The following is a 26,914-nucleotide window of genomic DNA, read 5'->3' on the forward strand; positions in this document are numbered from 1 at the left end:
ATTTAATCCGCATCAAGGAGGGGGACGAATGGAAAACCGCCTTTAACACACCGCTAGGTCACTTTGAATATCGGGTTCTTCCGTTCGGCCTGGTCAACGCGCCAGCTGTCTTTCAGGCATTAATCAATGATGTCTTGAGAGACATGCTGAATGTCTTCGTCTTCGTTTATTTAGACGATATTTTGATTTTTTCACCATCACTCCAGAGTCATGTCCAACACGTTCGCCGAGTCCTCCAGCGCCTTCTGGAGAACCGTCTATTCATAAAGGCTGAGAAATGCACGTTCCACGCTCACTCCGTCTCCTTTCTAGGTTCCATAATCTCGCCGGAGGGGATTAGCATGGACCCCGTCAAAGTACAGGCTGTTGCCCAATGGCCCGTCCCTGAGTCCCGAGTCGCGCTTCAGCGATTTCTGGGATTTGCGAATTTCTATCGGCGCTTCATACGTAATTTCAGCCAAGTAGCCGCGCCCCTCACCGCCCTCACGTCGATCAAGTCAACCTTTAAATGGTCCGATCCTGCTCAGAAGGCTTTTGATCATTTAAAGCTTTTGTTCACTACCGCGCCTATTCTCATAACACCAGACGTTTCCAGACAGTTCATTGTCGAGGTGGATGCGTCGGAGGTGGGAGTCGGAGGTGTTCTCTCCCAGCGCGCCCTCTTCGACAATAAGGTCCATCCGTGCGCCTACTTCTCTCACCGCCTTTCCCCAGCGGAGCGTAATTACGATGTGGGTGATCGAGAGCTTTTAGCCATCCGTTTGGCTTTAGATCAGTGGAGGCATTGGTTAGAGGGCTCTGCCGTCCCGTTTGTGGTCTGGACAGATCATAAGAATTTGGAGTATATTCGTTCGGCCAAAAGACTTAATGCGCGTCAAGCTCGTTGGTCCTTATTTTTTGCCCGTTTTGACTTTACAATCTCTTATCGACCTGGCTCAAAGAACCAGAAGCCTGACGCTTTGTCTCGCCTATTTGACCCATCCAACGCAGTCTCCACACCCCAGGAGATAATTCCCCCGGGGCGTGTAGTCGGCACCGTTATTTGGGGAATCGAGAAGCTCGTTAAACGCGCCCTTTCTCGTTCAATTGTTCCGCGTAATGTGCCTAAGAACCACCTATTTGTCCCGGTTTCCGCCCGGTTAGCCGTCCTTCAGTGGGCTCACTCTTCTAAATTATCCGCCCATCCCGGCGTTAGGGGCACGTTAGCCACTCTCCGTCAACGATTTTGGTGGCCCACTGCGGAACGCGATACGCGTCGTTTCATTGCCTCTTGTGCCGTTTGCGCTCAGACCAAGTCTGGTCACTCTCCGCCTGCCGGGCTCCTTAGACCGCTCCCCATCCCGTCGCGTCCGTGGTCACACATTGGCCTTGACTTTATTACCGGCCTCCCGTCCTCGGCTGGCAATACTGTCATCCTAACTGTAGTAGACCGTTTTTCCAAGTCCGCTCACTTCATACCGCTCCCCAAGCTTCCCTCCGCCAAAGAAACAGCCCAGCTTCTAGTAACCTACGTTTTCAAGTATCACGGGCTCCCCACCGACGTTGTTTCGGATAGGGGACCCCAATTCGCGTCCCAATTTTGGAAAGAATTCTGTCGTCTGATTGGTGCTTCTGTCAGCCTCTCATCTGGCTTCCACCCACAGACTAATGGGCAGGCTGAACGCACCAATCAGATAGTCGGTCGACTTTTGCGCACCCTGGCTTTTCGTAATCCCTCTTCTTGGGCCGAGCAATTACCCTGGGCAGAGTATGCTCACAATTCTCTCCCCACCTCCGCCACTGGGTTGTCACCTTTTCACTGCTGTCTTGGTTACCAACCTCCCCTTTTTTCCTCTCAAGAAACCGAGTCTCACGTTCCGTCTGTTCAGGCATTTATTAAGCGCTGCAAGCGGACTTGGAAGAGAGTAAGAACATCGCTGTGTCGCTCTAGGGTTCGCGTTATAAGAAACGCTAATCGCCATCGCGTCAGGAGTCCAAAGTATGCACTTGGTCAGAGAGTTTGGCTGTCCACTACCAATTTACCCCTTCAGGAACCGTCCCGTAAACTCGCTCCCCGCTTTATCGGACCTTTTCTGATTTCCAGGGTCATCAACCCTGTCACAGTAGAGTTGAAGCTCCCCCCCAAGCTCCGGCGCATCCACCCGGTCTTTCACGTGTCATGTATTAAGCCAGTCGTGCGCGCTCCTTCTCGTACTCCCGTCTCTCCTAAGCGTACCGTGGGTCCGTCTGTCTACACTGTACGCAAGATTCTTGATATGCGTTGTCGTGGTCGTGGCCATCAATTTCTTGTAGACTGGAAGGGTTACGGTCCTGAGGAGAGAAGCTGGGTTCCCTCCCGGGACATTCTGGATCGCTCTCTTATTGATGACTTCCTCCGGACCTGCCAGGTATCTTCCTCGGGAGCGCCAGGAGGCGCTCGTTGAGGAGGGGGCACTGTTATGAGTCTGGTTCTGATTCTGCTTTCTCGGGCTTTTCTTTCCCTTTTCCGCCCTCTGCTGGTCACTACCTCTCTCTCTCTCCCCTCTCCCTTTCGCAGCTGCGTCTCATTTGGCATCTCACTCATCCTTTCCACCTGTTCCCCCTATCAAGCTCGTTAGCTATTTAATGTCCCCTGTTCTCTAGTCTTTTGTCGGATTATTTTGTCTGATTCAGATGCTGAAGATCTCCGTCAGAACCCTCCGTCCTGACGTGTCCTAGTCCTGTAGAACTGTCTGGTCCAGGTCAGCTATATCTCTCCTGCTATTAACCTGTTCTCCCACCCTGTGTCCAGTTACCCTGCTGTTTGCTCACTCCCGCTGTCGGGTTCGACGCCGTGCTGCCGCACGGTACTAGAGGAAAGGAGCCCGGGTTCCTCTAGCCGACATTCCTGCTCTCCGCGACCTCCCAGCTACGGTAGTGAATACAAGAGGGCTGTGAAGCCACGGAGGAACGCCTTTCCAGAGTTTATCCTTTTCCCTGTTCTAAGAGACTGTCTAGTTTTCCTGCATATCCTGCGAGTGCCTAAGTTCCTGTTTGAAGAGACTGTCTAGTTTTCCTGCATATCCTGCGAGTGCCTAAGTTCCTGTTTGAAGAGACTATCTAGTTTTCCTGCATAATCTGCGAATTGCCTTCGTTCCCGTTTTGAGAGACTGTTTCCCCCTGAGTTGTCTGCAAGCTATTCTGGCTCCTGTAATATACAAGACTGTTTCTAAATAAACCCTTCTTTTGCTTTTGGATCCTGTTCTATTCCTCATTACAGTAATAATCCAGTAAGATTTTTGTTTGACAACAGCCAGTGCTCCAAACAGAGATCTGATCTTATCATCATCCATTCTGCACAGAATGACATTAAGAAACAGAGCAAACTGAGACAGATTAAATCTAGAAAAACTGTGGCAACGTCTCCAAGATGCTTCAAGAGACCCACCTGCAAACCTGAAAAACTATCCGCAAGTGCCCCTAGTGCAAAAGCTGCTTCAAACACAAGATGATGGTCTCACCAAATGTTGATATAATTTAGTTAAAAGAAGTTAATTGATAAAGAAAACATTTATGATATTTTTTATCAACATTCTCATTTTACAGAAATTTTACACGAGTGCTTAAAACTTTTAACAGTACTGCTTTGCTGGTAGGTTTCTTAGAGCATCTTGGAGATGTTGCCACAGTTCTTCTGGATCTAAATGATGAGATTAGACCTCTGTGTGAAGCACTGTTTGTTTTCATACTTATTTCACTGATTATTATAATTAATGGCAAATGAACACTTGGAAATGTAAACTGATATTTCATACTGACACACTACAGCAAATGATAGAAATAAATTTAAACCATTAGTTAAGGTGGTTTAAATACTAGTGTTCTAATAATTTTGGGCACCTCTGTAGCTCTGATAATTAATGTAGTGTGATAATAAGCAAAACCAAAACATACAACAAAAGGTTCATGACTCTGCACCAGAAGTGACAGACACACCAGATAAAGAGCAGTCCTCCTCCAAACGGCCAGGAATCAGCTGAATCAGCTGGGGGTAAAAAACAAAACAAAAACAAATTTAAAACAAAAAAAATTGAAGAAAAATACTACATTCCTTTAAAAATAAATTAATGTTAGTGTGTCTTAATGTTAGAAATTAATACTTACTTCCTCTGAAGATCATGCAGTAGACGATTTTCATTCCCAAAACTTGTGGATCATAAGGGGGAAACACACATACAAGCAATCAATTAAATTAAAATGAATTTTTTGATAAGACATTTTTTACTTACTGACAGACATGGGCTTGCAAAAATGTACTCACCAGCTCCATACCAAATCTGCACAGCTGATCCAAAATCCTGGTTTACATCTAGTATTCTTCTCCGTGGAGTCCAATGATCATGCTTTCACTCAGGTCCTCTCTCTGTCAGATGAGTTCACATAACAGTGTTCTTAGGTTACTCATTTTGAAGTTCTGTCACAATTTGTGAGTTTAATCTTAAAACTAGCATGGGTGCACGATATGACCATATTATTTCACAATAGTAATATATCACAGTATAGTTATTTATAATATTGTATTTCATTCAACATACGATCAAGGAAGTTTCAAACAATAGGACTAATAAAAGGCAAATTAAGTACATCGAATGATTTTCTATTTAGAATTTTGTTGTTTTGTTATAATTAAGACGGACGGTAACGTTAGGCTTAATTATACTGCTGTAACTTTAAGAACAAAATGCACAGATCCAGTAACTGACACCTAACCTGGTTTGTTAATCTTGAATCAAATCCTTAGTGACTGTATTTAGGTCAATTACATCTTAAGTAAACTGTCTGTATTTGACTATTCAAGTGAGCTGCAGATTTCTTGTATTAGCTCATACTAACAAAACACAGTAACACACACTGGTAGGACACTAAGATATGAAATCGCTATTAATTTATCACTTCAGTTAACTGTATCTGAATGTAACTCGTGTTAGAGTCTATAAAACTTAAAAAGGTACTTACCTTCTGCAGTTTGCATGATCTTTAGCTGCTGGTTAAAGTCCATTTTCGCTTTTTTTTTTTTCTTCATTCCACAATCAAAACACGCGCAAAATATGAATTAAACAGTCAATCATAAAATAATCCATGCGAAAGCCTTTGCTAGAGGAACGACCGAAACAGACTGCAACAGAAGCCGATCAGCATATTCAAATTTGACCGGGAAACGGCTCCCTACTAGCCATTGGACAGAATAATCAACGGCAGCAATAATCAAACGCTCATTGGCTGTCGTCGGTACGTCATAGATTGCGACTTGCAGTGTTTCCGCCGGTAATGCGTGATAAAGAAACGCACGTCAACTGAGCGATAATGGAATTCGCTATTGCTTTTTCAACGTTTAACAATTTAAATTATGCCCTGCTTCCCCCACTAAATTATCATCCTACTGTATATTCCACCAGAGAGGACTACTGTGCTATTGCTTTTTGACAGGACTTCTTCAAACAAATTATACACTCACTCTTTATTTGTTAATTTATTCTTTATAAAAATAAACGATTTATAATGCAATATATTTTTATTGCATGGTTACATGATTTGTGGATTTTTAGACTGATTTTCTATTTTATATATATTCTACTTCTGTTTTATATAAAATTACAGAGTTTTAAAGTAAAGTACACCTAAATATAAAACGAATAAGATTTACTTTCAAATTAAAAAAAAGAAACTGTTAGTATGGACATAAATCTTAATGAGCTACATTATTAAATTACAGATTGTTTTTGTAATTTATGTCAATGTGTAAGTAATTTAAGAAAACAGAAAAAAATACTGTAAAAAATACAATATATTATATAGAATTCCTGGAGTTTGTCATTAATGAAATAATACTTAAAATAACAATTTTAATTAATTTACAGATATTGTTTGTAATTTTACAAAGTTTTAAACATAATTTAAGATAACACAAAAAATACTGTAAAAATGTCCTGTATAAAAAATAAAAAAAAATACTGTAATTTGTCTTTAATGATATAGGACCTAAAATAACAGTCAAGTAGTTATTTTACAGATGTTGTTAGTAATATTACTAAGTTTTGAATTTAATTTGAAATAACAGAAAACTGCTATAAAAAAGTAAATTATTTTCTGTATAATTAGTATTTTATTTATTTATTTTTTTTAACAGTGCAGTTGCCAAAGTGAGATATGAGCTAAAATGACCAGATCCTGCCATGAGCTATATAGGAGACATATATGTATATATATATATATGTATGTACATATAGGGCTTATATGTGGATATAAAGAAGCAATACAGGAGACCTATATGGCGTGTATATGCACATATATGCACCTCAATTTTGCCTATATGTGGCTTATATATGCATATATGCAGCATATATATTATCATATATGTGCATATATACTGCATATATGTTTCATATATGCGCATATATCCTCATATAGGTTTTTTCCATGTGGGAGGAGGAAGTCTGCACGCACCGAGGGGCGGAGCTAGCCATGACGCATCCCAGGTAACCCAATTGCAGCCTTTATATAACAAATCCCCGACTCTAAAAGGCTGTCAATCACAAGTGCAGGGGAGGGAACTTGCCCACTCTGCCACATATGATTAACAAAAAAATTAATGAAGGCCAGCTGCTTAGGATTGTTTATTGTAGCAAATATGACTTCATATCAGCAGATACTATTCAACACAAAAAAAAAAATCCCCATAAAAGTACCACTAGAAATATCTGATGTAAAAAAAAATTCTGAAGCAATATTTTCATCAGTGCTCTATTACCTTTTTAATCTTAAATCTGCATATTTGATTTACCTTTATAAGGCCTTTTTTTACTTTTGAAATGTATGCATTACCTTTGAAATTTATTCTATGAATTTATCGATAAATTCTTAATGGCTGTTAGCAGTGAGATTACATAATTTACACTGCTAAATTAAAAGTGAGATTAATGTTTTAAATACATTTATTGATTTATAAATATATACATTAGAAATGTTGGGTGTGGAGGCATACTTTTAAACACACTAAATTACCAGCAGGTGGCGGTAAGTCACTTCATGAGCGAGTTATTTCAACTGATTCGAGCAAAACGCTGAATTATAGTAAAACGTTGCAAGGAGAATGCTTCTGCTAATGTTGCATATTGTCTTATATGTAAGTAACTACTTGACTAACTACTTTTTTATTGAGCTAAAATTTACGTAACATTCGTAATTGTGAGAATTTTCAGCAAAAAGCTCACTTGGTAGTATATTACTGAACTATATCATGTTATAAATGAACTATACATTTTAAATTTTTACCTCAGTGTGTTTCTTTAGAGTGCTGTTGCATTCATTTGTTTTAAAGTATGTCACAAATAGACCAGAAATACACTATCCATTATCAATTTCTGTTTACGTTGAATGTATTAAAATAGGAATCTTTCTTGCCTTTCAATGCTTCGCTAGTTGTTTTTGTCACTTCAGTTTTAATCAGGCGGTTTGTTCGGTCGGGCAAGTAAAAAAAAAAACATTTAAAAGCATTTCGAAGGCTGGCGGTTAGCTAGCTTGACCTATATTTCTTATTATTATTGATAACATTATATACAGAAAAAGGTAGTTTGACCTGTATTCTGGTACTGCGGTTCTGAAGACGCAGTAACTTCCACAGAGGGAGAAAAAAAATGTACAGTTGTTAGCAACTGGCCTTAGCCAAGCCCTATATTCAGCTTTTTTCAAGCTAAGTATCGATAAACTTGCACTTATCTATATCTAAAAAGTTAAATCCATTTTACTTCTGCGGTAAAATCCGAGAGAGACTCGCGCATATAACAGAAAGCTGATTGGCTATTGCATGCTGGTCTCATTTGTAGTTGTAATACAGCAAATTATATTTGGAATAATGAAATAAAGAACTACAATGCCACGGAAACAACAAAAAGAGAATTTAAATGAGCATTAGAGGTAGCGTTACATGGACATCGGAAAAATAAGACCAGTGTAAAATTATTTAAGACCTAGAACAGCGAATTTAAGACTTTTTAAGGCCTAAAATTTGGATGTTTCAATTCTAGACTTTTTAACCCTCTAAGCGCCAAAGTCCTAATACCTAATGAAATAGACTGTAGTTCCTAATACGGTGTAATTTCTCATTTGTATTCCCTACCACTAGATGGCAGACATATAGTACTTCGATTCTAGACCAAAATTACATCTTCTTCCTATTCAAAGTATTGGAGGAAATCAGAGAGAAAGTGAGCAATCTTCATTGATGCGGAAGCAGTACAGTTCATAGCGTAAATAGAGTAAATTGTCAGATTTGTGAGGAGAAAAGCACCAAACGGCTGATAAAAAGTACCGTGAGGATGTGTTGTTAATGTAATTTGCTGATTCAGACTATGAAGGGGAATATTTGTCTTTTGGAAATGATGATCGACCGTCTAATAGACGCGCATCTCGCGGTACATCTTTGCGGAGCAGTTGTGCCGCTATGTAAGACGAGAGTGTTCATGAAGCACAAACAAATGAAGCACATACAAATGTTGCAAATGTTATTTGCCGATTCTCACTCTGAAGGGGAATGTTTGCCTTTTGGAAATGACGATCGGCCGTCTAATAAACGCACGTCTCCCGGTAAATCTGTGGTGCCACCGCGCACGAGAAAGTGATTACAAAGCACAAACCAGCGAACATTTTGTCCCTTTGCTCAAAAGGAATGGGGGTGGCAGGGGTGAATGTGTTTAGAGTGTACACAGGCGTATAGTAATATTCTAGTAATTTCTTGTTTTATTGTTGGTTTCCTCTATTCATTTGATCATTTTACTTAGCAGTGTATATAGTAGTGTAGTAATATTTTGTTTTATTGTTGGTGTTCTCTTTTTTGATCATTTGGTATGAGGATAAAAAGAAAAAGAAAAACATGCAAATAAGTTCAAACATCCATGTATTATCTTTTATTTCCTGAATATTACTTATGAAATGATCAAACAGTTGGCTACTGTTCACATGCATTTTATTACTACATCGAATAGTAATATAGTAATAATTTAGTACTTTTTCCTGTTTTATTGATGGTTTCCTCTTTCTGATCATTTGAAATAAGGATAAAAGACAAAAAAAAAATGAGCAAATAAGTTCAAACATCCATTCAATATTTATTATTTCCTGAATATTATGATGAACTGTTCAAAAAGTTAGCTATACTGTTCACATGCATTTTACTATATAAAATAGTAATAATTTAGTACTTTTTCCTGTTATATTGTTGGTATCCTCTTTTCTGATAATTTGGAATGAGGATAAAAGAAAAAAATTGCAAATAAATACAAACATCCATTCAATATCTATTATTTCCTGAGTATTACTGATGAACTAATCAAACATTAGGCTACTGTTCACATGCATTTTACTATATAGTAATAATTGAGTATTTTTTCCTGTTTTATTGTTGTTTTCTCTTTTCTGATCATTTGGAATGAGGATAAAAAGACAAAAAAAAAATCTATTCAATATCTACTATATCCTGAATATTATGAAATTCAATAATGCCGCCCCCATGATGACGTCATAATATGCAAATTAGATGAGAATATTTACACCCCACATCAGCTTTTGGTGATGCCCAACATTTTTCTAATTTACTGTAGATCTCTATCTTTAAGCCCTTTCAAGTCACAAGCTTTTGAAATCTTGATGTCAAAATCCAGCATTTTTCACAAAAAACCCTGGCGCCTAAAGGGTTAAGACCCCCCGGAAACCCTGATCATTTCATATTTAAAATACAAAATATGAGTAACTATTCAATTAGCAACCTGCACTGCTAGTCAGGACTCCCAGGAGGAAATGTAACATCATAGTCCAATGAAATTTTTTGTTTACTTGCAATTTGTCTCTCCGATCGGCTTTAAGGCACAATCTAATCTTTAAAAAGCATCTCAGTCTTTGAAAACCAGTGCTGTCAACTATATTTTCTATATTTATAACATATGGTGTGTTTAAGCAACTCTTAAAGAAGAAGTGTCCTGTTTTCCTGAATATTAGCAGGATTGCAAATGTGATACTGACTTTATTCAGTTCAAAACACCTAAGACTACTTGAGAAAAGGGGCATAACAGGTCCTCTTTAACTCCCATCACAGCACAAAAATTGTGCTCAATAAAGTTGCATTTGTATTCTAGTGCTATAAGATCTATTTAGAAACCAATTTTTTTTTTTTCCTAAAAGAGCTTGAAAATGATGTTGGCATTTGTGGACAAGAATAAGCACCGTTTAGTTCTTGACCATCTGACCAACAACACTCAGTATTCACTCCTCTGCTTTTCTCATTGCATATGATTCCCTTGAAAGACATCTTGGATGCCCTGGGGGTAAGCAGATAAACATCAAATTTTCATTTTTGGGTGAACTATCCCTTTAAGCTCAGTCAAACACAATATAGCTAGTTGGCACTGTAAAGTGTACCATGGACAAAACACATTGCTTTAAAATGTGAATTAGAATTGATGTCATTGTAGGAGCCCTGTATAGGATTCTTATTGGAATCCTTTAGGATGGTTTTGACAAGGGTAATATAAACTTTTGACCTCAACTGTAATCGTGGTTGAAACAATGTAGTTGCCAAGAAACAAAGAGGTGAGGTCATAGAGTAATTTACAACAGGTTTGATTGTGGCCAATCAGAATCAAGGACCGGAACTGTCCTTTCTAGACATTTTGTTTGAAACTGTCCATGCTAAGGGGATCTGTTAGGCTTCTCTTTAATATGAATCTTCATGTGCCTGTTAAGGCTTCCTTTTTGACTGAAACTGTTTCCACACTTGCACGTGTAAGGCTTCTCTCCAGTGTGAACTCTCTTGTGAATGTTAAGGTATCTTTTATGAGTGAAACACTTTCCACACTGTTGGCAGGTAAAAAGGCTCCCTGTAATGTGAATTGTCTGGTGAACTTTAAAGTTTCCACTTTCATTCAACCTCTTTTCAGACTGAGGGGATCTGTAAGGCTTTTCTCTATTGTACATTTTCATGTGACTTTCAAGGCGTCCTCGTTGACTGAAACTCTTTCCACACTGTTTGCATGTGAAAGGCTTCTCTCCAGTGTGAAATCTCATGTGTCTGTTAATGCATCCTTTACGAGTGAAACTTTTTCCGCACTGTTTGCATGAGTAAGGTTTCTCTCCAGTGTGAACTCTCATGTGCATTTTAATGTATCCTTGTTGTTTGAAACTCTTTCCACACTGTTTGCATGAGTAAGGCTTCTCTCCAGTGTGAAATCTCATGTGTCTGTTAAGGCATCCTTTACGAGTAAAACTTTTTCCACACTGTTGGCATGAGTAAGGCTTCTCTCCAGTGTGAATCCTCATGTGCCTTTTAAGGTGTCCTTGTTGTTTGAAACTCTTACCACACTGACAGAAAATGAAACTACTCATAGTTCCTGTCTTTTGTGCTCTTTCTTGTTTAGAAGTCTTTTCAGACTCTAAGAAACAAAAAGACTTTACTCCAGATACAAATTGAAGTTTCTCAAACTGATCTTTCTCTTCAGTTTCATTCAGTTCTTCTCTCTCCTCTTTCAGCGCTGTTAGGTCTAAGGTGGAAATACAAAAATTTAAAATTTAACCTCAGTTTAATGGCACAAAGCAATTAACATCACAACTTGTAGATATGTAATGCATGAATGCTAGATCCTACCAGGGCGTCCAAACCTGATCCTAGTTGGCCGGTATCCTACAGAGATTAAGGTGGCTGTTATACAATTAAATAAATCTAGGAAATGTATATAGACTGCTCTTAACTATTATATACCCATTTGATGTCTCCTGGGGAGACATTTAGAGAGAGGCTAGAAAAAAAGAAAGAGGAGAAACTCCCCAAATTATATTTTATTTACAAGGCTCGGGAGGAGCACGATCAGATAATCAACCAATTAATTTCAAATTTGATATTTAATAAGCCAAGCTTTATCATTTGTTTCTCTGTATTATATACATTTTTTTATTTGTTGAACATCAGTTAAATTGTTACTCTTAATTTGGTTTGGGTGTTTTTTTGTATTTTCTAGCTCGAGGAACAGACACAACAGACACTCTATAGTGTGATATCTAGGTAAAGGGATCTCTATGTGCTGAGAATTATCTGATTTCTGACGTGAGGTGGCTAGCAGACGGTCAGTTTAGCCAGTCTGTCTGCTTCCTGACCTGGGCCCTAGTTAGTCAAACTCTAAGACACGGAGCACTTGGCAACTAATACGGTTCCGTTTTCTTCCCACGGAAAGGGCAACCCAGTGTACAAAGAGGATATTACTCTGTATTTCACATTTGTTTGTTTATTTTTAGCTCAAAAAGGATAACCAGTAATAAACCTGAAATAACAAGAAATGCAAACGTTTCAATTTCCATGTACATACTACAACCAGCCCCTTCTTTACCTCAACAGCCCAATAACAATAAATAACATTAATCAAAATACAAATATAAATAATATTAATATACTATAATAATAAAACTAATTTCATAATTTAAACGTACACAATTCACACTTCAAACATTATGCATCAACTCAAGTCCTACCACAACTCGTTTTTGTAAGCAGCAAATTACAGCTTCCAAAATGCCCTGCGGCAAACCAGAAAGTCCGCGATTCCTACTTCATCAAACAATATAAAACTAAATAAAGTAAATACAAATGAACACGTATAGTATAGTAATGTTATGAATCTAAATGTTAATCCCACGGCTTCGCCACCACGTCTATCTCTATCAGTAAACTAATCTGCTTTGATCTACCGGAGAATTGCGAAATACCGTTATCTTTAACGTGCAACGGACATAAACACAATACAACAACATAGCATGCTGACAGCAACAACATAAAGCATACATCATTAAAGTAGACAAGAAAACATTTGAGATTAAGAGAGTTTACCAAATGGCTGCACACCGGGTTGAAAGTTATTACAAACTGAATTAATCTCACGCTTCCTTTTCACGTAGTAAATACCGGTCACATGTGCTCACAGCACACTCCTGTCTTAAAGAGGCACTACACTATTGGGCTGCTTAAGTGTAACTTGCAACATTGGTAGCTCTAGTTTAAAGTAAATTTAATCATTAAACATTTAATTAAACATATAAATAACAAAACTCCACAGAAAACACAACAAATACCGAGTTCAGACTGCATGATTTTCAAAGCAATCGTGTCACAGATGTTTTCACACTGCATGACTATCTGGGGTAGTATTCTGTAGCTGCTGTGTTCACGTTGCACGATGGATCAGTGACAGGAGGTTTCACACTGCCTGACTGAATCACTGACAACCTTGTCCCGGTCCGCAAACTACGTCTTACAACCAAACACTCACGAGAAATGACATGGAAACAACGCGAGGTCAGGTGTGCAAGTTCTCACGTGAGACTGGGATTATTATAAAAAAAAATGGCAGCCCGCAAGATTCTTGTCATTCAAATTGCATGTGCACTCACCTGCTGCGAAAAGAAAAGAAGCCAAAACAATGCTTGTTGATATTGTGGTCTATACCTTCGTAACTGGTCCCCCAACTTCCCGCTGGCCTTGATGTTGCTCTCTCATTGGCTGTAGCTAATCACTGATGTCATTTTCAGTCAGATCACCTTTCACACGGCAGCATGCCAAATATCTCATGGGTGTCTGCGATTCTCTCAGATCACGTATTTGATAGTTAACACTGTGTGATTGTCACTCGCGTGAACGAGCACCGATTTGCCTGTGATTTTGGGCATTTGTCTGCAATTTCTCAAAACCTGTCGGCGAGTCAAAATCGGGGCTAAAATCATGCAGTCTGAACTCGGCATAATGCTGTTAAACTAACCTGGTTCGAAGGCAAACAGACAGGCTAAGCTGAGTCCTTTAACAATGACCAATTGGAATGCACTGATTTTACAGCCTTTCTCTCTGGTTTTATGACAGCTGTACCTTCTATCTCCAGTTTTTATTCATTTGAGGTAGTAATTAGGACTGTATTAGTCAGCTTACAATTGATTTACATTTATTGCTATGATAAAAATTAAACTTACATTATAGTTTATAATACATGTCACATTTAATGTCCAACAACACATATTTTAACCAAATGTATGCTTTTCTTCAGAAATACTAAACTACTATTATATTGCGTCAGCACTTGTTTACATGTGTATACTTCGTCCACTCCTGACAACAAAGTGGATGGTTGTATGACTTTCTAACATTTTTCTTATGAAGAATATACACTGAGGAAAACACAACATCTCAAATATATGTAATGGTACAAAAATATTTGCCATGGTGGATCAATTTGATCTATAATTGACACTAGGGACTGCTTAAGAAGTGTGCATATCAAATTATCTTGACTTACTCAACCTGGATCAAATTAGTGAGACAGTTTATTAGTTTATTAGTCACTAATAACCTAACTTAAATGGTAATTTTTGGTACAACTTTAATCCTGATTGATTTGTTAGATTTTTTCAGGTCACGTTTTGGACCTAAATCCCAGGTTTTCTGAGTGTCTCTTTTGAAACAGCCCCCAGAGCTCAACATTAAGCCTTGATATGTGCTTGTCCTTTGGACAACTAAATCAATCATCCATTTGTCCAAGTAAAAAGTTTGGCTACATCCACACGATGTCAGAGCTTTCCCTATTCAATCTTTTTTTCCCCCTCATCTCAAGAAATATCTGCGACCACATAAAACTGACACAAAACTATGTAGTATATATGCCAGATAAATATGTAGCGCATTAATTCTGCCACAAAGATACACTAAAAATTGAATAGAAACTTTTGGCAGTGCCCATAAACCTTGCACGCAGAAAAAAATAAAAAATGAAAAAATGAAACAATACATTTATTAATCTGTGTTAATGTTAGTAAATAAAAAGACAATCATTCAATGTTTGTTCTTGTTTTTTGTTAAAATATACAGATTCACTGTACACACGAAACCACATGGGTGTCATTTTCATATGTTTCCACACAGGGACCCGGTTTAAAGGTGCCATAGAATGGAAAACTGAATTTGCCTTGGCATAGTTAAATAATAACAGTTCAGTACATGGACATGACATACCATGAGTCTCAAACACCATTGTTTCTTCCTTCTTATATAAATCTAGTGTTTGCAAAAGACCACCGAAAAATAGGTCAATTCCAACATAACACCGACTGTTACGAAACTTTAATGTTAATAGTTACGCCTCCAACATTTGCATCGCCCAATCATCATTAATGTCAGCACATCAGTAAAACAAGGCAAGCCACTGAAGGGACACGGTTAGATTAATGCTAGCGCTAGCCTGTTACATTGCAATACATAGGATTTCACTTACAACAAACAGAGAGATGCCTGCGCTGATGATGGTGAATGATGGAGAAATAACTGCGCTGATGATGGCGAATGATTTACAGATCCCGAGTATCACTGACATACAGCTGAACGTGTGTGGTAAGCAAGCACTCTCTCTGCATGATAACTTTACACAGAGCACATGCATCACAGTAATCAGACTAAGATTCAAAACGGCAGATTCAACAAACCACATATTAAAAGTGTTTAAGTATTTAAGTGTTTTATTAACAAGTTTCGGGAGGAGCTCGCACAGATAATTAACACGGCCGATTCACCCTTAGCAATTACTCTCCATACCCAATCAACACCGGAAATTTCCGATATCACAACATTCCTACCTTCATCATCTCTTGTCTAGTTAAGGAAAGGCCTAATACACCTGGTATGGTTCCCTCACGAAGCTCCATGGGGCAGAGGACTTTACTCTCAGAGATGAGAGGGGGACCCAGAGACTTTTTTTCTGGCTTGCTCATAGGAGAACCTCGAGAGTGAGGGTAGCACTGCCAAGCTCAATGACAGAAGCAGCCTAACAGAGAGGCAAAAAAGGCCTAAGAACCTGATATGACTGCACACAGAGAAGAGAACAGAGTCCTTAGCTCTCAGATCGAGAGAAATCACATGTTCCATCCGAGACTGGCAGCTTTATCAGGAATTACCTGCAGAGAATTTTCTAAAGAAGGTTCTGAACCTTCTCAAGGTTTCCTTCAGAGATACAGTGATATAAAACATTGATTTTGAAATACACAGTGCTCATGTTTGTTTAACAAAGTCAAAGCCTTTTGGAAAATCGATTTGGTCAGTTTTGATATTGTAGTCACGATAAATAATATTTGAGTCACCACAAATAAATCAATGCATGGGAAACACACAACAACCTGAGCCCAATTTATGCCTACTTATCACCTTAACCTTAACTTGGGCTAGAGTAAAATTAATGCCAAAGCTCAAATGCCAAAGTGTTGTGGCTCTTGATGCCTTGACCCCAGCCTCAGTCCATTCCTTGTGAAGTTCACCCAAAATCTTGAATCGTTTTGCTTAACCAGCCTCTAAAGGCTGCAGTTTTCTTCTACACTTTTTCCTTCCACTCAACTCTATGTTAACATGCTTGGATACAGCACTCTGTGAACAGCCAGCTTCTTTGGAAATTAATGTTTGTGGCTTACCCTCCTTATGAAGCGTGTCAATGATTGTCTTCTGGGCAACTGTCAGATCAGCAGTCTTCTGTATGATTGTGTCTCCTAGTGAACCAAACTGAGAGGTCATTTTGATGGCTCAGGAAACCTTTGCAGGTGTTTTGAGTTAATTAGCTGATTGGAATGTCGCCATATTCTAATTTGTTGAGAGTGAATTTCTGTTAAATGAGAGCCAAATCATCACAACTAAAAGAACCAAAGACTTAAACTACTTCACTCTGTGTGCATTAAATGTATTTAATACACAAGTTTCACAATTTGAGTTGAAATACTGAAATAAATGAACTTTTCCATGACATTATAATTTGAGATGCACCTGTATATCTTTTTTTTTAATATCATTTGTCTGTGTGGTGCATAATAAAACAACATTCTAGCAATAAAAGGGATAAAAAATACAGGTAAAATTATAATAAAATAATACGATTTAATAGTAGTCAGTCCAGCCCATGGAATCTTTTTTTATAAACTGACCCGGCCCCCTATTAAAGAAAAGAAAATTATGTGGCCCGCTCAGAAAAAAGTTTGGGGATCCCTGGTCTAAGGTGTAAGGTGAATTGAATGTTTTCTGACATTTCAGTGTGGATAAGAAACTTTTGGAAAATGTTTGAAAACAGGTTAAAACAAAAAGGCTGTTTTCAATTGTATTTGGATTCATTTAGGTTTAGCCTAAGTGTTTATCTTTGTTTTATTTGCTTACCAAATACTTTAAATGAAAATGTAGACAGCATGCAGTAGCCAAATGTAATTACTCACATTTCAAGATTTGCTTTGTGAAAAATAAATTATTTTCTTAGTACTTTTGAATAATTACCCAAAGTGCTGAAAATTCAATGGTTTTAATATTAAAAGCAGATACTAGGTTTAATGTTACAATGTTTGTTTCAACTAATTCCATATTATTGCTAACTTAATTGCGTGATGTCATAATAATAAATGGCCAATGTGAAAGCAGGATCTTCTCAGCTGCACTTGAATGCAGCATTAGTATGTGATCTCAACACTTCTGTCAAATGTCAAAACATTTCTGTATATTCATTTCTATAAATGAGTTCAGCTCTGAGAATAAAAACCAACCTGTTTGTTCCTCAGTATCTTCATGTTTGACTCTGAATGTTTCTTCAATCTTCATGTCTTCACTCTCCTCTTTAATAAACACCATCTTTGTTTGTTCCTCAGTATCTTCTTCTTTCAATGTTTCTTCAATCTTCACGTCTTCACTCTCATCTTTAATGAACACCATCTTTATAATAGTGTCTCTGTTGATTCTCCAGTCTGAGTTTTTCTGTGTGTTTGTACACTTTGCACTGTTTAAGATGAGAATAATTATTAGAAAGAAAAATGCATGCAAACTAAATCTCTGGGTGCTTCTCAATCAGCTCCTAGTTCAGACTAATATATAAAATTTTCAGAATTTATACAAATTACATAGAAGGTTCGTATATAATTAGGTGATTTTGATTAATATGTGGTATTCTATTATTTATCATATCTAATTTATTACACTTTAATGAAATCATTCTGGGTTGTGATTCACTCGTTTGTGTTTGTTGTTTTCGTTTGTAGTCTGCGTGCCGCTCAATCGAATCACTGAATCATTTCACAAATGATTTGATTCAAATGATTCGATTCTGAGTTTTCTCATCACTTCTTATCACACGATTGATTCATGATATAGGGAGCAAAATGAAACGCATCTCTGTTGCTAAAGGCTAACGTTTTAAGTAACACTAAATGAACCATTACAATGTTATATTTAATAAGAATGCATTTATTTAACATGGCTTGTAAAAACGCTTTAAATGATGCAACAATGTCCAATGGTTTAAAAACTTTAAAACCACAAACCTTTCTTCAGATGAACCACAACAGATGAGGAGCGCGGCACATATTTATGACGTCACATCATCAGAGCAAAATAAAAGTCCCATTGGTGCACTGCTCTCTAGAATCACAAATATATGCTTTTCTAAAGTTACTAACATTGTGAATCTATTAATATTATTTTCTATTTTTATGTACATTTATAACACTGTTTCATGTTGATATACCTTGCCATTAAATTCACATTAAACTAGTTCATGCTGCTGTTAAACTGTTACAAAGAGGGTGTGATGGCAAATTTGAACTATCACTCTTTTGACTGTTTTAATCAATCTCTTGTCATTTTGTTTGTTTGTGTATTTATATATTTATTACTCTTTTGGAAAGTTACTGAAACACTGTCAGGGATTTTATTTTTATTTTGCTATTAGGGCAAATGAGGACACAAAAATATATATGTGTCACAGTTTCTATTTACCACTACAAAGGTTTATTTATTGTGAATGTTAATGAAATATGATTTACATTTCCCCAGTGCATATAATTTGTGCTAAAATATGATTCTAATATAAACAAGTTACATATTAAGATCTCAGTTTTCAGTTGCTGGAAATGTATTTACAAACAAAAGTCATTGATAACAGATCCACACTGAAAATGAAAATTAAATGTTTTCAGTGGAAAGGGATATGGTTAATTGATTTTTACCTTTTTAGTTTTGTTAATTGGCACAAACATGCCAACATATTCAGCTGTTACTACATATCTTCTTTCATAAACAGTGAAAAGTTCAGATAATAAATACACAATAAACAGTTTATTAGAAACTTTAACTAGAAGTACATCTATAAGGAAAACAAAAAAGTATGTTATGTTGTATTAGTGTTATGATTTTAGTGAAGTTAAATGTTTACCTTTAATTCACCTGCAGGAAAATGAAGATCAGGAGACTTGTTTGAGCTGGTCCTGTGTGTCGCTGCGGTCATCCAGACTGACTAAAACACTCAATCACTGGAGTTTATTCAGATTTCAGGAGGCTGTTCTTACAGATGAAGACAAAGCTCTCAGATCACAAGCTTAAACACAGTATTCAAGGGATGAGATCAGTTCTATACTGTACTCTAACTATAGCACTCATGATCACAGAGATCAGGGAAAGACATTCACACACAACTCAAGTGTTCATTTGTATAACCAATGACAACAATTAAAGAAATGTGGCAGAAACATCAAGAGCATAACAGATTAAAGATGACAGACTCACTTTAAATTTGTATTCACACACACCTAAAGCAAAAGATTTTCATTTAGAATTCAACAATCATCTTTCTGCCGAATTTATTAGGCTGTAATTTCATTTCAACCAACATTATTGTGTTTTGCAGTAATGATTGTCACACCTATGGACTGTCCTTGTGTTGGTATTTGTTTCCATGTTCTCCTTGTTCTTGTTTTTCCAGTTGTTTTCTAATGCCTATATTTGGTTTTCCTGTTCCCGTTTCCATTGATTTCCGATGTGTCTTGTCTTTCCTTCGTTTAGTTTAGTATTTAATAGTGTTCTGTTCCTGGTTTTCTCCTCCGATCTCTTACGTCCTCCAAGTGAATGTCTTCCTGTTGTATTCCTGAGTTTTGTTTTAGTTTGTCTGTTAAAGACTGTTTTGAGTTAGTGTTTCCTCGTCTCCTCGTTCCCGCTCCGTTGTGAATATGACAATGATATTGAAATGATAATAAATAGTAAATATCCAATCATAAATTTGGAAAAGAGGATTTCGAGTGCCTTAACAAATTACTATATGTACCTGTGTTAAAAAGTAAATATTTCTTATCTGAAAGTACAAATAGTGATTATATAAATAAAATAATACTTCAAGATTCTTTATACATAAAGGCAAATGTATACATCTTTCTTTTTACCTAAACTTAGTCAACTGTGAGTATACATAGTAATTAATTACTATTTATGAAAAATATGAATGAAAGATATTTACATTATTTGAACATCTTTATTTAAATCTTGATATTCTATATTATTTTGATTTACATGATTTACAAATTGTCTGAAATCATTAGAGTCAGGAGTGAAGAGTCAGCAAAGCAGACTCAGTGCTATGAATGGACTTAAAACCTGACTGAAATGTTCCATCACAGAATTAGGCTGATAGTTATTTCAAGCAGATGTGTCTAAACAATAATTACTGCAAAAGAAGCGTTAGAAAAACAGCAGAAAGCTAAATTGCATTAAAATTTTAAAATGAATATATATTGCTTTAGGAGTGTGTGAATATGAATGTGAAATTATAGTAAGTGTCACCTTTAGTCTTTTAATGGCTGTTGATGTTTCTGCCTCATTTCTTTAATTGGTGTCTTTGTTTCTGATCAATATCTGAGTTAAATATGAATGCAGAGGCTGAAGGTGAGACTTTCCCTGATCTCTGTGATAATGAGTCTATAGTTCTGCTGATTGGATTAGAGTTGCTGAAAATCTGGACAAATTCCTGAAACTTCTTACATCCTTTGCATATTTTATCTTCTAATGATGATCCTGAAATCTGTTTAAAACTCCAGTGATTGAGTGATTTATTCAGTCTGGATGACCGCAGCGTCACACAGTAACATCTCTATCAAGAGTCTCCTGATCTTCTCTTCTGAGTTAACTAAAGGTCTAACTGAATATTGCAGGTATTTTGTTTTCAAAGCGTTTAACTTAACTAAAATCATAACACTCATATAACACAATTATACTTTTTAATGAATGCACTTCTAGAGATTGACTTTCTAGTAAAGCAGGTATTGTATCTTGTATTTATTAGCTGAACTGTTCACTGTTTCAAAGGGAAGATTAGGAGTGACAACTGAATATGTTGACATGGTTTTTGCCAATTAAAGATGCTGAAAAGGTCATAATCAAGTTTAATAAAGGAATGGAGGAGATGATGTGAAAAGGAAATCAAGATTAGACACATTTTTCTGTTCAATCTAAAGTTAGAAACAAATGTTTTTGTACTTGTCCATCTCATAGGGACTTAAAACTGTAGACTGGGGTTGGGGCAATGTGGGATAAATAAATTTTTGTGTATAGAAAGCATTTTTCTAGCTTATGTGAATATGGAAACAGTATGACATATTTTCTTTGAATGTAGGAAGTATAATTTAGAAAGAAAAGTTGTGTTTGACCTCTCTCTCTCTCTCTCTCTCTTTGTTCATTTGTTTTTGTCCTCTAAAATTCACACACAAAGACTGTTGATGCTGTTCAAATACCATGATGCGAGTCTATAATTTTAAGTCATTTTCATTTATTTGTGCAGATCGGCTTTTCAAAGAAAAAACACCAGCACACCTTGAACATGCACAGAAGTCATTTCCCCGCATTATTTTCCCTCCTTTCGGCGCTTCACACTCCAGTCCAGCGGGCGGCACTAACACACACACTTCTGTTTACAAACACCATTAAACCTAAGAAGAAGATTAGTTTCACTGCGCTCTCTGTTGTTTTGTTGTGATTCTGTTTTAGTTCAGTCTGTGAGAAATGTAGTTTCTGTAAACAGAAAATATAGATTTTGAATCCGGTTAGTAAATACCTGTATTATTTTCCTCATTAAGTTTTGAAGCAAGCAGGAATATCTGGAGAAGTATCAGCTGAACTGAGATCTACTGTTTTAAAGATGGAGTTTATTAAAGTGGAGAGTGAGGAGAGCACAAGTGAACTAGAAACCTGGAGAATAAAACAGGAAGCAGAACCTTTGAGAATAAAACAAGAGGAAGCAGAACCTTTGAAAATAAAACATGAGGAACAGGGAGTGTGAAAAGATTTCTACTTCAGTAGCTTATTTAAAACTGCATAAGAGGATCCACACTAATGAGTGTTCACAGTGTAACAAGATATTCAGTACATCAGGAGACCTGAAAATACATGAGAGGAACCACACTGGAGAGAAATCTTATGAGTGTTCACAGTGTAACAAAATATTTAGTAAATCATCAGACCTGAAAACACATGAGATGATCCACACTGGAGAGAAACCTTATCTGTGTTCACACTGCAACAAGAGATTTAGACAGTTAGTACATCTGAAAACACATGAGATGATCCACACTGGAGAGAAACCCTATAAATGTTCACACTGCAACAAGAAATTTAGTCAGTTAGTACATCTGAAAACACATGAGATGAACCACACTGGAGAGAAACCCTATAAATGCTCACACTGCAACAAGAGATTTTGTCAGTTTGTACATTTGAAAATACACGAGAGAATCCATGCTGGAGAGAAACCTTATGAGTGTTCACACTGCAACAAAAGATTTAGTCAGTCAGTACATTTGAAAACGCATGAGAGAATTCACACTGGCGAGAAACCTTATAAGTGTTCACACTGCAACAAGAGATTTAGTCAGTCAGTACATTTGAAAATGCATGGGATGATTCACACTGAAAAAATACAGTATCATTGCACTGCGTGTGGGAAGCATTTTAGTCGATCATCTGCTATACACAGTCATGCAAAAACAACCAGTTGTTTTTCTTTTGTGTATATCTCTAGCAGATTTACACATACTGGTCTGGCATGTATATGTATACCTATCCCTACTTGAAAATTAGTAGGAGAGCGACCAGTCTCATTAGTTTTCACTTTTACTTTCAGTAGTTAATGATCATGTTGCTTTGAATCATTATCAAATGTTACCTTTTTTATTAGTACATTATCTTCACTTTTATATTTTATTAACAACATTAATACAACATTTGGTCAGCTGATTGTATTTTCAAAAGAAAAAAAATATTTACTCTTTTATAGTTGAAAGCCATGATGTTTTTTGTTTCAAATATCTAAATAAAGCTTTTAAATGGAATTGAATTAATAGTCTTTGTATTTTTCTGCATAGCGTGCATACGTTTTGAGACATTTTTCGCCAGGATACCCAAGCGATTATCACTGGCAAAATTACTGGCATGGCGCTTAATGAAAAACAGAAATACCTGGGTACACAAGGTGGCGCTGTGCTTCTGCTTGTTATACAGAATTTTCAAAGTGGCGATGCCCGCTCACTCTGTTCCAGAAGCGGCGGCGAACGCTTACTCTGTTCCCGAAGCAGCGGCGACCGCTATCTCTGTTCCTGATGCGGCGGAGTCTGCTCACTCTGTTCCCGACGCGACGGTGTCCGCTCTCTCTGTTCCCGAAGCGGCGGTGACCGCTATTTCCGTTCCTGACGAGGGAGTGACCCCTCACTCTGTGCCCGATGAGGCGGCTTCCGCTCACTCTGTGCACAATGCGGCGTCTACTCTCTCTGTTCCGCTATCTCTGTTCCCAAGGCGGCGGTGCCCGCTGACGTTCCTCTGGCGGCGGTGCCCACTGGTGTTCCTCTGGGGGCGAGGCCAGCTCACGTTCCTCTGGCGGCGGTGCCCACTGGTGTTCCCCTGGCGGCGAGGCCAGCTCACGTTCCTCTGGCGGTGAGGCCAGCTCACGTTCCTCCGCTGCACGGGCCTGGCCCGCCATCCCTTCCCCTGTTCCCTTTCCCTTGCACTGTACTTCCCTGATTGTTTACACCTGTCTTGTTGTCATTAGCACTCATCAATCTCACACCTGTTCACAATCAATTGGACTAGGGATGCAAAGATACGAATCGGCCGATGATGCTTGCGCGTTTTGTCAGTAAAGCCGGTTCTGTAATCAGCGGTAAATGCCATCAGGTGCGTGTTTTCACGTTGAGCCGTATATACTACACACAGCCGTTGTTTACCGCCGAGCTGCGCAAATCAATGTTCATTATCAGTGTGAATGTGCGCAGATCGTCAGTGAACAACGGCTGTGTGTAGTATATACGGCTCAACGTGAAATCACGCACCTGATGGCATTTACCGCTGATTACAGAACCGGCTTTACTGACAAAACACGCAAGTGATCGGCCGATATGGATCGGTGCATCCCTAATTTGGACTATAAGAACTCTCATTGCCCACTATTCATTCTGGCTGCATTATCTTCGATGTGGTTTGTTTTCTGTCCTTCTCGTTCCTGATGTTCTTGATCTTGCCCTGCTTGTGTTTTGTTGTGCCGTGTTGGCCTTTTGTTTGTGTTTTGTTTATTGTTTTATGATTAATACTCCTTCCCTGCATTTGGACCCAGATCTCCTCCTTCCCAACGTGACAACTTGTGTGTGTGTGTGTGTGTGTGTGTGTGTATATACATACATATATATACATATATATATATATATATATATATATATATATATATATATACACACACACCCACACACATTTATATATAGATTGTGGAGGGAGGAGCTAACGACGGACACAGTGGGTGTGGCGTCAGGCCTCAGAGAGGCTTTTGTTAAACAGAAAGTGAAAGAAAGCATCCAAAGGAGAAATAAAAGGGTCCAAATAAACTGGGAATCTGGTGTCCTCGTCGTGAAGGGGTTCCGTGAAGGAGGGGCAGTGTTCTGTAGGGAAGGGCCCAGGCAAGGGGTGGAGGCTGGCGGCCGCACGGGCTCCCTTAGCAGCATCGTCCTCCTCCGACTACGGGGCACTTCTGGGGGTATGAAAACGGCCCGACATCCTGGCCCGTCAGCCGTCATGGGTGCGGTCCTCATCTGGACCTGCGGGGTTCGACAGCTCGTCCTTCTTGGGGCTGGTTCCCTCTACGCACCCTTTCTGTACCCATGAGGACACCAGCATGCACGGGGGAGAAACCGGTTTCCTGAGGAAAGGCGCACTCAGCATTTAAACATCATCGGTGATGAGGCTTTATTCAGTTAACATGCTCCTCATCACACGCTGCCAGCCCAGGATGTTTTCGCGCCCCTCCTCTCCCATACACACCAACTCCCATCGGGAGCCTAGAGAAGGGCGGCGAATAAGGCCCCGTTTACACGAAGGGAAAACGCAGATATTTCCCTGCGGTTTGGCCTCTCATTTACACGAAAACCCCCTTTTTATCACAGAAAACGATTATTTCTAAAAACCCCGGCCAAAGTGGATAAATTAGAAAATGCCGTTTTCACGTTGTAGTGTGTACAGTGAAAACGGAGGCTTTTGAAAACGATGACGCATATTTATAGTCATGTGACGCATATTGTACCAATAGATATCTATGTTTACAGCAGTAATTGTGCCTGTGCTATTCACACACTGCTGCTACAGAGATTTACCTTGTACACTCTTCAAATTACAGTCCTAAAATGATGACGGAAAATGTACTCACAGTTGCTGTCCTGCAAAACATGACGACAACTGCTTTTCAGATAAAATATGAATGAGCGCGATATAGACGTGTTAGTGGATGATGAGATATTTCCGTAATTTATCCCGCCAGAAGAATTGCTTAAAAACTTATTATGTCTGTATAATTTTGGAGGGCGAATTTGATGTTTTCCTGCGTTTCAGTGTGGATGAGAAACTTTTGGAAAACGCTTGGAAACGCTAGTGTGGACGAAAAGCGTTTTAAAATGAAAACTCCGTTTTAAAATGTATCCGGATTAATGTAAACGTAGCCTAAGGGTCGGGGTCGTGATGATAATTAAGGGGGAGGTAGCCGACTCGTCACAATATATTTATACAACAGTTCTTTCTGGTTCTCAAATCTGATTGGTTGAGAACCGTGAGATATTCTACTGGTATCGCTGCAGGAACACCCTCTCAAAATTTTGTATCACTCCGATTGTTCTAGCCGGGTCTATTTTTTTATTTTTTATTATTCATTGAGTTTTTTTTTTTTTTTTTCACAAAAATGTACAATAGGCAAAGACATTAACAACTTCCATTAATTTGGATCTTAAGAAAATAAAAAAACTACAATAAGCAAAGTATAGAAAAAAAAAATAATAAAATAAAAATAAATAAATAAATAAAAATAATAATAAAAAGCTCAAATGTCTAAGTTTCAGCATAAAAGTTTTCATTGTACAGAAGTTTTCATCTATGAAATCCAAACAGCATAATATGGGCAATCCCAGGGTCCAAATAATTTACAAATGGTTCCCATACTTTGTAGGAATGGTCCGTCTTTGAATGAATTATACAAGTAAGGTATTCCAATGGCAATAGCTCCATTAACACCTTTTGCCAGCCCTTCACTGAGGGGGCTTTATCAGAGGTCCACTGCAAAAGAATGTTCTTCCGTGCTGCAAACGTCATGACATTAAAGAGCCTTCTGTTAGCCAGAGAAGTTACTTTCCTATCAGGCAATCCTAGTAACAATGACACAGGGTTTAAATCTAGATCCAAACTCAAAATCTTTTCCATTTCACGAAGTATGTTACACCAGTAATCTTGTATCAAACGACATGACCATAAACAGTGAGTCAGGGTACCAATTTCGGTCTTACATTTAAGACAAAACGGTGAAAGGGAACTGTTAAAAGCATGTCTGCGATTAGGGGATATATGTATTCTGTGCAGTATCTTCAGTTGAATTGCTCTTGCACGGTTACAGACTGATATTTTTTTTGCACATTCCCAGACTTCCTCCCAAACATCATCATCAATCAGAATTGATAGTTCCTTTTCCCACTTCTTCCTAGTATTCTGTGAGTCTGTGCCATTCATAGAGCATAAAGTGTTACAGAA

The 26,914-nt window shown here is 37.9% G+C and overlaps 1 pseudogene; it reads left to right on the top strand.

Moving 5' to 3' along the window:
* The window catches only part of LOC141318658 (uncharacterized), a 530,387-nt pseudogene that overhangs the window by 25,823 nt on the left and 477,650 nt on the right, over positions 1-26,914 (top strand).

This window comes from Garra rufa, chromosome 1 (genome assembly GCF_049309525.1).
Source record: "Garra rufa chromosome 1, GarRuf1.0, whole genome shotgun sequence".
NCBI lineage: Eukaryota > Metazoa > Chordata > Actinopteri > Cypriniformes > Cyprinidae > Garra > Garra rufa.